The sequence below is a fragment of the Equus asinus genome, chromosome 10 (genome assembly GCF_041296235.1).
Source record: "Equus asinus isolate D_3611 breed Donkey chromosome 10, EquAss-T2T_v2, whole genome shotgun sequence".
Lineage (NCBI taxonomy): Eukaryota > Metazoa > Chordata > Mammalia > Perissodactyla > Equidae > Equus > Equus asinus.
In genome coordinates, this window is record NC_091799.1 from 21,726,511 (window position 1) to 21,740,914 (window position 14,404).

The following is a 14,404-nucleotide window of genomic DNA, read 5'->3' on the forward strand; positions in this document are numbered from 1 at the left end:
GGTGGCTGAATAAACCGCAACTTTTGTTCAGTACCTGCTATGTGCTAGGAGAATTCACGCCTATTTTTTTCCATCTCTCCGACAGCTCCTAAATCGGAATTACGGTCCCAGTTTCCCCGATCAGGAAACTGAGGACCAGAGTGGTTCTGTAATTTGGTCAAGGTCACACAGCTGGTAAGTGTAGGAGGAGCGAAGGCTGGGATCGAACCTTGTAACAAGCGTCACCTGGGGAGGCATTGCAGCGCCTACTCCGTTTGCGTAGCCCCTGGGGTTGCGGGGTACCTCGTCCTGGGGCGCGGGGCTGGGGGAGGCCAGCTCTCCGCGGTGGCCGGGAGCCGCTCCCAGATTCGGAAGTTACGAAGTTTCCGTGCATTTCGCACCCTTCCTTGCGCAGCTCGTCCTCGTTCCGCAGCGGTTACGCCGCTAGCGCTGCGGGGCTCAGGTGCTGCAGCGGGCGGGGGCCGGGCGCCGGGAGGAGGGCGGGGACGCAGTTTACGTAAGCGTCCGCTCGCAGGTGCATGCGGCCGCCGCCAGCGTGTGGTCCCTGCGCGCTCCCAGGTGCGCAGTTGGCGCAGGCGACGGCGCGGCCCGGCGGCGGCGGGCGCTGGCTGGCTGTCTCAGGTGCGGCAGAGCGCGCGTGGAGGGGGCGCGCGGCGAGCGAGGGGGCGGGCTTTCCGTTCCCCAGCAGCCGCGGGGCCCGCCCCCCGGCCCGGCCAATGGGCGCTCTCGGCGGCGTCACGTGCCCGCCGCCGCCGCCGCCGAAGCGGAGACCGGAGCCGCGAGCGCCACCAGGGCAGCAGCCGCCGCAGCCGCCGCCGCTGGGCTGAGGAGCCGGAGACGCGGGCGGACGAGGTGGCGGCGGCGGCGGAGCGGGAGCGGGCACCGGGCGCGGGCAGAGCGCGGCGGCGCGGGTAGGCTGCGGCGGCGGGGCAGGCGCCTGCGCGGCGGGCCGTCCCGGGCGGCGGCGGTTGAGGCGGTTGGCGGAGCCGGCCCGGGCCCCGCATTGTTTGTTGTGCGTCCTTAGCAGCGGCGGCGGCGGCGGCCGCGGGGGCTGGGGCGGAGAGCAGGAGCAATCCCGGCCCCCGTGGCTCCGGCATTGTGGCCGCCGCGGCGGCGGCGGTGCCCGGGCCGCTTCGGGCAAGGGCAGCGGGCAGCCTTCCTCACCTTCGTGGGGGACGGGTCCCGGCCCCAGGCGAGGGGAGGGCGTGGGCAGTGTGGGGGGACCGAGCGCCCGGGGTCTGGGTAGGATGGAGGGCTCGGGGCAGGTGTTGGAGGACACTGGGGACAGGGGCTGGGGGAGAGCCTTCGCGGGGCAGGCGGAGGGCGTGGGCAGATCTGGGGGAGAATGAAGGGTGGAGGGATCCGGCCCAGTGGAAGGTGAGGGCCTTCGGGTAGGTTTGGGGGGCCCACGGGGGCCAAGGCGAGTGCGAGAGGGATGGAGGACATTCAGGCGCGTGGGGGGGCAGTATATGGGGGTGAGGGAGGTTTTGGGGAGGGCAGGGCCGAGTGTGATGGGAATGGAAGGAGAAGACTGGGGACTCGAGGGGGCAATGGAAGAAGCTGATGTCCCGGTCGGGGCTGCTGTGAGGGGCAGGGAGTAGGGGCAGCTGTTGGGAAGGCCGCTGGCCAGATGTGACGGGAGATGGGGAGCAAGGGTGTCCGGGTAGGGGGAGACGTGGCAGGGTGAGCGTGAAAAGGGAGAGAGGGAAGGAGGGTGTCTAGGGGTCTCTCAGTGATGGAGAGGGAAATGGAGGGTGCTCATGCGGGAGGTGTGGGTGAGAGTAGGCCCAGAGGCTTCAGGAGACCTGTGAGGGGCGTGAGGACGGTGTCTGGCAAGGAGTGGTGTAGAGCAGACAGGAGGCTGGACAGACGGAACATGTGAGGGGAGGAGGCAGGTGTCTGTCTGGTGGGGGTGCTCAGGGGAGAGGAGTGCAGGGGGAAAGGGGGAAGGTGATTGGAGCATGGCTTGAGTTTGAGGGGTTTGAGAGAGAAGTGGGGACAGAGGGGTAGGATGATGGAGAAGATGTCTGGGCAGGAGGACTGCAGGGCATTTAGCTGATAGGAAGAGAAGTGAGTGAAATGGAGGGTGTTCTTGCGGGAAGTATAGGAAAGTGGGGGTGTAGCAAGACAGGGAACTTTGGGGTTGGGGGGACATTGGAGGGGACAGGTGGAGTGGAGTGTGGAGGGCCAAAGGTGTAGGGGGTGAGGGAAATGCTCTTGGAGTGGCAGGTGCGGTGTGGGGTCAGATGGAAGGAAACGTTTCTGGGGCAGGAAGTGTGGAGGGAAGATGGGGGGGAGGTGATGCATGTGTGGAGGAGAATCAGTACAGGGAGGCAGTAGAGGATAGGTTGGAAGGGAAGGTATCCAGGTCTAGAGTACAATATGTGGAGGGAGGAAAGCACAGGTTTGGGGTGTTAGATTTCACCTAGTAGAGAGAATAGAGTAGACAGGGAACAGAGGGAAGGGAGTGGGGAAGATAGGATATTTTTGGAAGAGGGTGTAGAAGAATGCTTACTACCTATAATAGGGTAAGGGAGGGGCGAGGCAGCGATGTGTGTGGGCATGTCTGTATCTGGCAAGGGATAGGTTGTGTACTGGATTGGGGTGGTGGTGGTGGTGGGGCAAGTAAGATGCCCAGGTTTAGGGCAGGAAATGGTTCAGGTGGGACAGAATTAGGAAAATAGGTTGCTTAAAAAGAGTGTGGGAGGAACAGGGGAGAGATTGGAAAACTTTGAGTTTTGAGGGATTAAAGGGGCCGAAATTTTTAGGTTTCTGAAGGTATAAGGAAGGGCAGAGTGCAGAAATTGGGAAAAAAGCTAAAGGAGGGATTGAATTCTGGACTTAGGGAAACCCGAGAGTGTGTAGGGGGATATGTGTGGATCCTGGAATGTTGTTAATGGAAAATGAAGGACACTAAGCCCTCTACCACATCTGCAAATACTTGCTTCTAGGATCAGAGAGATCACGAAGGCTGATTTTAGTCCAGAACCCAGGGAATGGGGATGGGATGGGGAGAGCTGAGTACATACTCCAAGTTTGGAGGAGGTGTGTGGTAGGGTATCGTCCTAGCACATCGGCCTGATGCACGGGCAGATAGAAGAACCACATGGGGTTATAAGGAGTGCACCAAGAGTGAATCGAAATAGGATTGCAGCTCCTGCACGGCAGATGTCTTTGTGAAGATACTGCAAGAGAGCAGGGCCCAGCGTCAGCAGCATTTGAGGGCTGAGTATCAAAGCGGGAGGAAGGGATACCTTGGTGCAGTGTCTCACATACCCTGGTGCTTTCTGGGTAATGGGGCAGTTTTCAGGCATTGAGTGATGTAATATCTGAGTACCATGCTAGAGGCACACAGAGGTAATGTACATCCAGCTCCTAAAAGTGGCAGGAATGGAGCTCTTCGACTGTTTAACTCTCTTTCAAGGTGCAAATAACTGATCCTGGGTTGTCGGCTTTTCCCCCCATATAGTTCAAGTAACATTTAGTTGGAGGCTTTTGGATTTTCTGGTATTTTGATTTGAGTTGGGGAGTGTAGTGTTAGCTTTACTGAGGAAAGACTTCTGGGGTTCTGTGGACATATTGCCAACAGCTTGCCAAATACGTCGGAAATAACCTTTAGGGGTTTGAGCACAGGCCTTTCAGTGCAGGTCTCATTCAGTGTTCTGTGGCTTGTGTTAGATTCTTTGGAATTTGGAAGGATTAAGGAAACTGCTTAGAGACTGCCTCAGTAAGCACGGTTTTCTAGAATCTTGGAAGACGATTTCCCTTTTGACAGTTGAAAATTCAGTCTTGTTAGATTTTGCAAAAAATTTATTCCTCATGTTGCAGAAATAACTTCAATTATCACTTTCTGGGTTTCATGTAGTGTGTAATGTGGTACCTAGTATGATTTCAAATAAAAAGTCCGTTTTGGTACACTGGGAAGCTTTCTGGGTGGACTGGTTTTCTTCTTTTGTCGATTTAGGAAGTATCTTAATGCAGCCATTTTAAGTTCAAATATTAAGTTTGAGTGAAAGTGGGAATCTTGCCTAAACCTTAATGAGGACTGAGCAGGACACTACATTTCAAATAATCTGAATCTGTAGATATAAATATTTAAAAAATAAACTGGAAGCTAATCTTTTTTTTTGGCTGAGGAAGATTAGCCCTGAGCTAACATCTGTGCCAGTCTTCCTCTACTTTATATGTTGGTCACTGCCATAGCATGGCTGATGAGTGGTGTAGGTCTGTGCCCAGGATTGGAACCTGTGAACCCAGGCCACTGAAGTGAAATGCACTGAACTTAACCACTACGCCATGGGGCCGGCCCTGGAAGCTAATCATTTTTAAAATTCAAATTTGAAGTGTATCACGAAGGCAGCAAAGTAATGCTCTGAAGGCATTGCTATAAGATTTTACTTTTGGAGGGAAAGGTTTTTAAAGTATAATATGCTTTCGATTGAAACTCTTAGCAGTATTTTGAGATTTGACATGTGTATCAAATATAAGGAGCATGTGTGACCCCTTTGCCTCCTGGCAGAGAATTAGAGCAGTAGGATATAAGATGAATAGAGTGACCTTTGAAAATTTTCTCCAAGATGGCTATTGTTTCCTCCTTGTATTTTTTAAGTCCATTGTGTTAGTGCCTTTTATTGACTTGGGGCAAGCAGTATTTTCTTGTTCAGAATACTCAATTTTGGCATAGTGTTCTGATTATGTGTATTGTTCCATGAAGTTCTATGGTTTGGGATAATTTGTAGGCACTTTAAAATATTATGTTAAGTTTATGAATGAAGGAAAGCAGGTTATTTAGATTTTGTAGGCTAAATAATTGGCTCTGGTTTTATTTTCACTGGTGACTTGCTGGACAAGATACTTAATCCCTTTGTGCTTGTTTCTCCTCCAGAAACCTGACTCTTTATCTCCCTCCCATGAGAATTGAGATGGTTTATATAAAACAAGTTTTAGTCTTTCGGAAAGATTAGAACTATGTCAGTATGGAGAAGAGATGTTATTTCTTTAGTTCTTTTTTTCCTTTTAGCCTGGTCAAATAATAATTAATACTTCAGAATTTGGCATTAGTTGGGTTAATTTGTAGTGAGAAACTTGGATAAAGATGAAACTTCTGTGAATTTCAGAGATGTCTGCAAATTAAAGTTTGTTCATTCTTTGCTCTACTGTCTACTTATATTTCCTGGCTCATTTCTGCAGCTGTGTGTTGGTGCTGATTTGAATACTTGAGTCTGAACAGAAGCTTGTGAGAAACATTGTGAGTTCTAGCTATAGCCCAAGATTGTTTCTGAGCATCAATTTCCAGAGACATTACTTCTCTCGCTGAGTGAATTCAGTTCTTAACTCAGGAATAATAAATATAATATTTTCCTATGTATTTGTAGAAAATCATTGAGTGACGTGAATGGAAAAACAGAGTTATGCCTTCTAGTGACATTAAGCCTCCTTTTTCAGATTTATTGAGTAGTTTTTCATTTTTTAAGTTTTATCAAATAACCATCCATTTGACATTTCTAAGCCCATTGACAGGTTATGCTCTATTTTAGGAGGAATGACTTTTAAATGCTTTTTAATGTTGTGTTTGGTTTATTGGTTGTAAAAAGTCTCCAGATGCTGGTCATGATTGACATTACAAAAGTATAAATAGTATGTTGCTTTATTAGACATTAATTTGCTTGGGCTTGGTAATCCTCAGCCCTGATAGTAATTTTTCTGTGCTAGCTGATCTACCCTTCATAGTTTACTCTCTTATATAACATGTTTGGACACCGTTACCCATCTTACTGCTCTTCTGTTTTCATTTGTTTTGCATAGATCCTTTTATTGGAAAATTGGTTGTTTTTAAAAATTTGTTCAACTGTAGAAACACTGTTTCTGACAGGTAATTATGAGAGGCTTCATAATCCAGTCTAATTTTAGAAAACTGTTTATTGAGAGATGTAAGTTAAATTTATATGTTGATTAAAACAGAAAGAAATAAAATAATGATGCCAGATTAATGTTGATATAAATATTTAAATGGTTTGAGCCTTGAAAGATATGCAAATCTTTAACTTATAGGTCTTGCATTGATTAGTGAGGTGACCAAATTACCTGATTTGTTACTTTCATGCCCAGCTTGAGTTATTTCTTGTCCTAAGGGACCTTTAAGTGCATCGTTTTTGAGAAGTATGATGTCTGTTTCACAAAGGACGTTCCATATGTGTGTTGCTGAGTGAATGAAGCAGTCCTAAATTTTAGTTATTTGATACTCAAATTTTCTTAACTTCTGACATAACTAACACTACGTAGAACATCTGCTTTTTAACTTTAGCACAACTAAAGGGTACAGTTGATTATATCAATAATAAAATCACAGCTTTGCATTGTGTGACTCCATGGTTCATTTCCATTTGAAAAGTGAGAATTCTGCAGCAGGTTGTGCAATAAATTCTGAGGCGTTTCTAGGTCATGGATAAGATGTAGTTTCTTACTGCACCTGCAGAATTTCCTGTTCTTTGCAGTTTTTCAGGTGCCAGGGCTTTTCACGATATCCTATTGGGCAGGTCAGCATTTTGTTTATGAATTGACTTTAACCATATTAATAGTGTTGACATAAAGCAAATAGTATTTGTCCTGAAAGACTCTGTCTAGATTTATTTTTTTAATATGCTCACCTGTTTTGCCAGTTTAATTCAGCAAACATGTGTTGACTTTAGGCTCAAAGGCGTCTTTTGTGCTGGACCTAAGATTTCTTAGAAGGACTCAGTAATATTGTTGGTAAGTAACGTAGATTGGCCCTTAATGTGAAAATGGAGTCTGTAACTTTGCCTACCTATGTTCAGTTAGCCTAACTGAAAATCAGTAAATTTTAAGACAGCTCCGTAGTGACCTGATAAAGAAGTGGTTTGTTTCTAGAAATTAAGATGGAAGTAATTCATTCTTATGATGTTTATGATTCCAGGTAAATCTGAAACTCCTTAAACAGTGCATGTAATCATGCAATGATTAGGCTTTTGTACAGCTTAGACAACCCACATTTTAACCCAATGAAGTATTGGATACTGTGTATTTCTTGACTTAAGTAGCTCTGGACAACTTGGTTTTAGTTAGCAAAGCTAGTGAGCTAGAGGGGAAAGTTGTTACAGTTTTGATATTGTAGTTTAGCAGCTGCAGAGAATAAACATCTGGAGCCCTAGGTATGCTTATTTTCAGTTGTTTTTGAAGTAAGCTGTAAGTAAACTTATAATGTCAAAGTTTAGCATGGAAGAACAGATGTCAAACATATTAGTGATGAAGCTTTTAAAAAGGCTGGTATCTTAAAAATAAGTATTAACTGTGATACTTTCTGTTATGTCAGCTTTGTGGTAAATGTTGTGGAATTGTACAAAATTGGCTTTTGAAATTGGTCAGTATTATTGTTCAGTAGTGTCCTTTATTTCTAGAGCTCAAGGTTCACATACCTGGATGTTAGTCCCTATGATAGCTGTGTAATGTAGGTGAACAGCAGAGTGTTAACATTTAGAGAAATGGAGGCCCGAAGAGTTGCCTCTAGAGCAGAGATTGGCAGGCTTTCAGAACACCCTTTCAGAGGTTGTATATCAAATTCCTGTTAGTCCCTGAATTTGGCAAGGAAGGTTGATGGCTGGGCAGATTTGAAACCTGCCTCTTTAAGCCCTTGAGTACAAGTCTTTTCAAGGACTGCCTGGAATAATGCTTGTCCTTCCTGGGAAACTCAGGGTCCTGGGATTATGCGGTAGTTATGAATCTGAGGAAATGGGCTAGCACTTGGGTGGACTTTCCTTATAGGTACGCCCAAAGATGACCCCATGTGCAAGCTTTATTGCTGTATTGGGTAGTAGAAGAATGTTTTTGACACTAGAAAACTTGGCTTGGAGGTCTGATCTTGCTATTTACTAGTTGTAGATCTCTCTCCTCGTGTATACAGTTGGGATGAAACCCCTAATTTACAGAGTTAGAGTGAGTATTCAAGAAGATAAGAAAATTGTTTGTAAGCGCTGAAGCACATAACATTTTTTTGAAGGGAGGATTGAGCAGAAATTAAGGGCAGGCTTTGAAGTAATGAGAAAATTTGACTCAGAAAGACCTGGATTTTTATTTTTTATCATGGCATTTTCAAATGTACATAAAAGAGAACAGTACAGTGAATTTTCATGTACCCATCAACCAGCTTCAGCAATTACCAGCTTTTTGCTGCTCTTGTTTCATCTCTTCCTCACTCACTATTCCTTTGTTGTTGTTTTTGCTGGAGTATTTACAACAAACCTTATACATCATAGACTTTCATCCATAAATACTTCAGTATGTATTTCTAACATAAGAACCTAAAAAAAAGTAACCACAAAACTATTTTAACCCCCTAAATTAACAATAATTCCTTATCTAATACTCAAATGGAGCTGGTATTGAAACATAGCTCTACCACTCACCAGCTTTGTGCATTAATCAAATTACTTGCTCTCTCTGAGCTTCTGGTTCCTTATCTGTAACATAAAGGTAATACCTCATGAAGTTATTTTGAGCTTAAATGAAATAACGTATAAAATGCCTAACATGAAGGTTCTCAGTAAATGGTGCAGCCTCTCTTCTGAGCCTTCTATGGCATGTGAATTAGAATTATGAGTTACCTGTCTCCCTTGTTGAGCATCACAAAGAGTAACAGTACTCTGGAATTATTGCCTGCTAACTTAGTGACACTTCTCTTTATTGGGCAATTTAACTCTTCTAGTGAAATTCTGTAACAGTTGAAATCGTATCCATTCTCCCCACCATTCTGCAACATCATTATTCTCCTGTCTACTGGCTCATTCCAGTCAGCATACACATGCTGTTATTTCGTATATATGTGTGTATATATATATATATATATATATATATAAGATTGGCACCCGAGCTAACAACCGCTGCTGATCTTTTTTTTTTTCTTTTCTTCTCCCCAAAGCCCCCCAGTACATAGCCATACATTTTAGTTGTGAGTGTCCCTGATTGAGCTATGTGGGATGCTTCCCCAGCATGGCCCTATGAGTGGTGCCATGTCCACGCCCAGGATCCAAACCGGTGAAACCCCGGGCCGCCAAAGTGGAGTGTGCCAACCCAACCACTCGGCCCCGGGGCCAGCCCCCACATATATATATATTTTAAACAACTATTTCTTGACCACACTGTCTTTTCTAGCTACATGAAAAAGTTGTTTCTACTCATCTTCTATTCTCCTGAATCTACTCTAATGAGACTTTCCACCCTGTCACTCTACTGAAACTGCTCTTGTCAAAACCATCAACTTTAATTCTTACTTGATTTGTTAGCAGCATTTGGTACAGTGAATGCCTTCTTCCTTGAAATGCTTTCTGCTCTGGTGTCTAGGACACCACACTCTGCCGATTCTCCTCCTATCTCCTTGGTTTCTTTTCAGTCTCCTTTGTTGGTTCTTCCTCAGTACTCCTACTTAACACTGGAATCTCTGCTCTTTATTCATTCCCTTGGTGATCTCATCCAATCTCATGGCTTTAAATACCGTGTATGTTCTGATGACTCCCAAATTTTTATCTCTGGAACTCTCAGCTTGTATATCCTACTGCCTACTTTGTCACTTCTACTTATCTATTTTATTGGCATCTCAAGCTGAGCTTGTCCCAAACCAAACTCCTCCTGATGTTTACTCTGCCCCCGCTTCCCTTTGCTCGTCTTGTAGTCTTCCACATCTTAGTAAGTAGCAACTTCTTCCGCCTTTCCAGTTGCTCAGGCCAAAACTTGGAGTCGTCCTTGGCTTTCTTTCTCTCACGCACCACATCTGACCCATCAGGAAGTCTTGCCAGTTCTGTCGTCAGAATGTGTCCAGACTCTGACAGCTTTTCATCACCTCTGCTGATTTAAGTGTGCATCACCTCTTCTGAATTATTGCAGTAGCCCTTTTTTGCTCTTGCTCCCTTATAGTATTTACTCAATACCATAGCAAGAATGATCCTTTTAAAAAGGTAAGTCAGATTTTTGTCTCCTTCTCGTCAGAACCCTCTGGTGATTCCCTGTCTTGCTCAGAGTAAAAGGCCAAGTCCTATCAAGGCCTTAATGTGATCAGATCCCTTCTTCTTTCTTCTCTGACCTCATCTCCTCTTACTTTTCTTTTTGCTTACTCCATTCTGGCCACAATGGCTTTTTTGCTGTTCCTTTAACATGCCAAGCATATTTCTGTCTCTGGACCTTTGCGTTTGCTATTTGCTCTGCCTAGAATGCTGTTTCTCAGATATGTGCTTGGAGATATATGCCCCATCTTCAGGTCTTTGTGAACATCTCCCTTTTCCTTCCCTTACCACCCTATTAAAATGGCAGCTCCTCTGTATCTGGCCCTCCCTACCCTGCCTTTCCCACGCTCTTTTTCTCTATACCACTTAAACACTTAACTTGTAAATGTTTTGCTTATTTATTTTCTTATTGCCTTTTCCCTTTCTCTCCTTGAAGGTGAAGATTGATATTGGTTTTGTATTCTGTAGATTCTAAGGACCTAGACCTGTGCCTGGCACTAAGTAGACACTTGAGTATTTGTTGAATGAATTATTCTTATATTAGTTGTAGTCTGTTACTTGGTAAAGAATACTATAGTTGTAGTGTTTTAGTTGGAATTTCAGTTTTACCTATGAAATGCTATGCCTCTTGAAGTCTTAATGATGTATTTTTGTTTTTCTTTTTCATGAGTGTCCTTTCTTAGGAGTGCTAATAGGTTTTATTATTAGTTTATTCATTGTGATTTTTTTTTCGTGAGGAAGATTGGCCCTGAGTTAACTTCTGTTGCCAGTCTTCCTCTTTTTGCTTGAGGAAGATTATCGCTGAGCTAATAGCCATGCCGGTCTTCTTCTATTTTGTATGTGGGGACGCTGCTACAGCATGGCTTAGTGAACGGTGTGTAGGTCTGTGCCTGGGATCCGAACCTGCGAACCCCAGGCTGCTGAAGCAGAGCAGGTAAACTTAACCACTATGCCACCAGGCCGTCCCCCTATTCACCATAATTTTGAGTCCTTATTATGTACTGTGCTAGTTGCATTGGAGATACAGAGATGAAGTATACATAGACCTTGACCTTTAGGAGCTTACAGTCTGTTAGGGGAGGTGATGGTATGATATATATACATTTTAAAAAAGATAAGTACTTAAGAGATAAAATGGTCTGGGAATTCAGAAGAGCAAGAGATTATTTCTAGCTAAGGAGAACAAGGAAGAGACTTCAGAGAGGATGTGGTAGGTGATATCTGTGCTAAACCACAGAAAACAGGTAGGATTAGATTAGGAGAAAGTGGAGAAGAGAATTGTATATGGAGGGAACGGTGTTAGCAAAATAAGAATGCTCAAGATTTCTATGGGAAAGAACAAGTGGTTCACTTGAAGATAAGGGAATATGAAAGGAATTGGTAGAGTGTGAGTTTGGAGGGGAATGTTAAAGTTACTGATAGAAGGCCTTGAATGCAAGAATGAGGAATTCAAACTTTGTTCTGTCGAGAGTGAGGCTTCAGTGAAAGGTTTTTGAGCAAGAGTGGAGGGCTGACATTGTTGGGGCTATCCTAATGAATTTGACAACTTCTATGTGAAAAGAGAGGCTGAAATGCATACACTGATTAAGATGCTGTTGTAAAAGTTTGAGGAAAAAAGTGACAAAGGTCATGGAAATAGGTATAGAAAGGATACCTTGGAAAGGATGAAACTTGGTAACTGGGTGTGAGAGCTGAATGACAAATCTACAAGGTCTCAAGCCTAGTTGATGGTGGGCTTGGGTGCTGGGAAGAGAAATGGAGAACCCAGGAGAAGTGGGATCAGGAGGCAAGTTGAGTTCTGCTGTTGAGTTTGCAGGTGTAGTGGCGACATCCAGGTGATAATTGTTCTGATAAAAGAAAATCAGGAATCTTTTTAGAAAGGCTGTGCATCCGTGGCTTTATGCCTTCATTTCAATACAACTTAATGGCCAGAAAGAGAAGTAAGACTTAATTGCTGAATATATTACTGAAGTCTGAATCTAAGTAGTTGATTTGGGAAACTTCTGTTAAGGCATCCAGACTTTTCTTTTGATTTGTAAGTGGCTCCACTTCTTTCACTAAGTTTGTTAGATAAGTTGTTGTAGGTTGTAAAGTACTTCATGTGTTCCTAGCAGCTTGATGCATCTTAAGTGTTATCCTTTGAGCCTTCCTTTACTGCTGCTTCGTTGGCCGGCCATGGGTATCTAAGCTGTATGTCTTACTCCTTTGAAAACAACAGATGAGAGTTCCCAACTAGTCACCTTGATCCCTGCGTTGAGATGACCTTATGAGTAAAGGATTTGCATGATCATGCCATACCCTTCTTTTTTCCCTTAGAACTTAGAGGCACATTGGAGGAAGACAAGCCTTCTACCCTAATTAATGGTAGTTAAGGTGTTAGTTGCCAAAACATTTCTTTAACAACCTACACTTAACAAAATACCAGGAGCTATCAGAGGATTTAGCTTCTATTCCAGGCACATTTAAGAACAGAATAAGGTTCTTTTAGATTTGTATCCTTTTCAGAGACTTGTAGCAGGAAGAGTTTTTAACACAAAGGCTATTTAAAGGAAAAAGAATTATTTGCAAAATAATGTTGATTAATGTATATCATTTTTATTTATAGGCTCGCTAATGATGTATGAGATTTATATTTTTATACTTAATGCATTTCTTAATAGTTGAATAAAAAGACATCACTGAGTTTATTAGTTTAAAAACTTGCAGTTCACCAGCTGGTTTAGAATAGTGACTTTCTGCTCATCGCATTAGTCATCTCTGATTTAAGTCTTTTCCTTTGTGCTTAGATCATAATGTCAGTGAATATGATTTTGGCACTGTCATGATAGGGTCTGCTTTTGTTTTCCAGTAAATAGGAGTGAAGAGGACCCAATTGCCCTGAAATGAGAAAGTTTTCCTGTTTAGGGTAACATATTTTTCAGCTCACTGGAGCTGTACTGGCTTTTAGTTTGTCAGAGTTAGCATATATTGTAGTTTGGAAGAATTTTTTTATCTAGGTAATTTTATTTCGCATAATTGGTTTGCCAAGAATTTAAGTATAAAACCTTAATCTTGTGAGCAACCTGTGAGATTCTTTTAGCCCTGCTTTGTTCTTTGACAGATGTAGAACTCAAGATATATCTAGAGTGGTTAGGGGACTTGTCCAAAATCACACACCTAACTAGTGGCAGAGTTGGGGTGAGAGGTGGATTTCTTGACCTCCAGCCTTGGGTTCCTTCCACCAAGTCAGGCTGCTTCTTTAGAAATGTGGACCAGAGAACTTTGAGTAAACTTAAACTGGTCACATTCCTGGCACCTAATGATGTTCAATAGGAACAATTAGGGTATTTTTTTCCACGTTCCCTCTGAAAATTATTTTTATTAGATTAACTATTTTAAACTAAACAATTCAGTGGCATTTAGTATGTTTACGATGTTCAGCAACCACCATCCAGCTAGTTCCAAAACATTTCTATAACTCCAAAGTAAAACCCCTGACCTGTTAAACAGTTTGAAAATTTTTTAAGCAATTAAAATAAAAATCTTTAAACAATTAAAAATATTTACTATGACAAGGTCAATGATAGCAGGTTTGTATTAGAGGTCACCCCTAGTGCTTTGCTACTCGTTTCTGATTTGTCAGTGAGAAATAAAGAGAATCTTTTCTATGTTATTTATTACTGGATGTATTACACTTAGAAACAATGGCAGGATTAAAAAAGAAAGTGTCAGGCACATAATGATTAGCACTACTAACAGCAGACATGCATTATGCATATTATCTCTAATCTTCACACTGGCCTTTCAGAATGGTTGCTTTATTTCAGATAAGAAAACTAAGGCTTGTTCAGTAACTCCAGAATCACTTAGCTGGTAAGTTGTGGACCTGGGATTTGGATCCATGTCTATTTGGTTCCAAAAGTTGAGTATTCTCTTCACTAAATCTGGGAGTAGACAGGCAAAAAGCAGCAAATGGAAGGTATCTTCTTATATGGGAGACTCAGTACTGTTTTACCAGGACCGTATGTAAGGGAAGCGGAGTTGAGTTTGTTGGTCCTGGTAGTGTCTCCAGTAGTAGGCACTTTCTCCTGACCAGTTGTGATCCATATTCCATAGGGGAAAAGCAAAATAGAAAATAACCTTTGGAACCTTTAGAATTCGTTAATGGACATTATTATAAACAATTAGAAGAAATTGCAATGTAGCTTCTGATATTTGTTTTTAGAAATTCTTTTCCCATTTACTTTTGATGAATCGGTATTTAATTTGATTTAAAAATCATAAATCGATTTGCTTGAGTAGTTAATGTTTAGTGTTAACAATATTGGAACTTGCTTGATTCGTCATTTTAAGATATTTTTAAAAAGTGGTGGTTCACTTCCAATGAAGAATAACTCAAATTGTGTGTGTTGAAG

General features: G+C 43.1%; 1 protein-coding gene across 10 annotated transcripts in view; it reads left to right on the plus strand.

Annotated features, from left to right (window-relative positions):
• The first annotated feature begins 772 nt into the window (after positions 1 to 772).
• Positions 773 to 14,404, plus strand: part of STRBP (spermatid perinuclear RNA binding protein) — a 130,461-nt gene continuing 116,829 nt past the window's right edge. For 8 of the 10 annotated variants that reach the window (XR_011506240.1, XR_011506241.1, XM_070518793.1 and 5 more), the window contains exon 1: positions 773 to 911. The gene's annotated coding sequence lies outside the window, so the exon portion shown is untranslated. The remainder of the gene's footprint in view (positions 912 to 14,404) is intronic. The other 2 variants (XM_070518796.1, XM_070518797.1) reach the window with 1 other exon arrangement.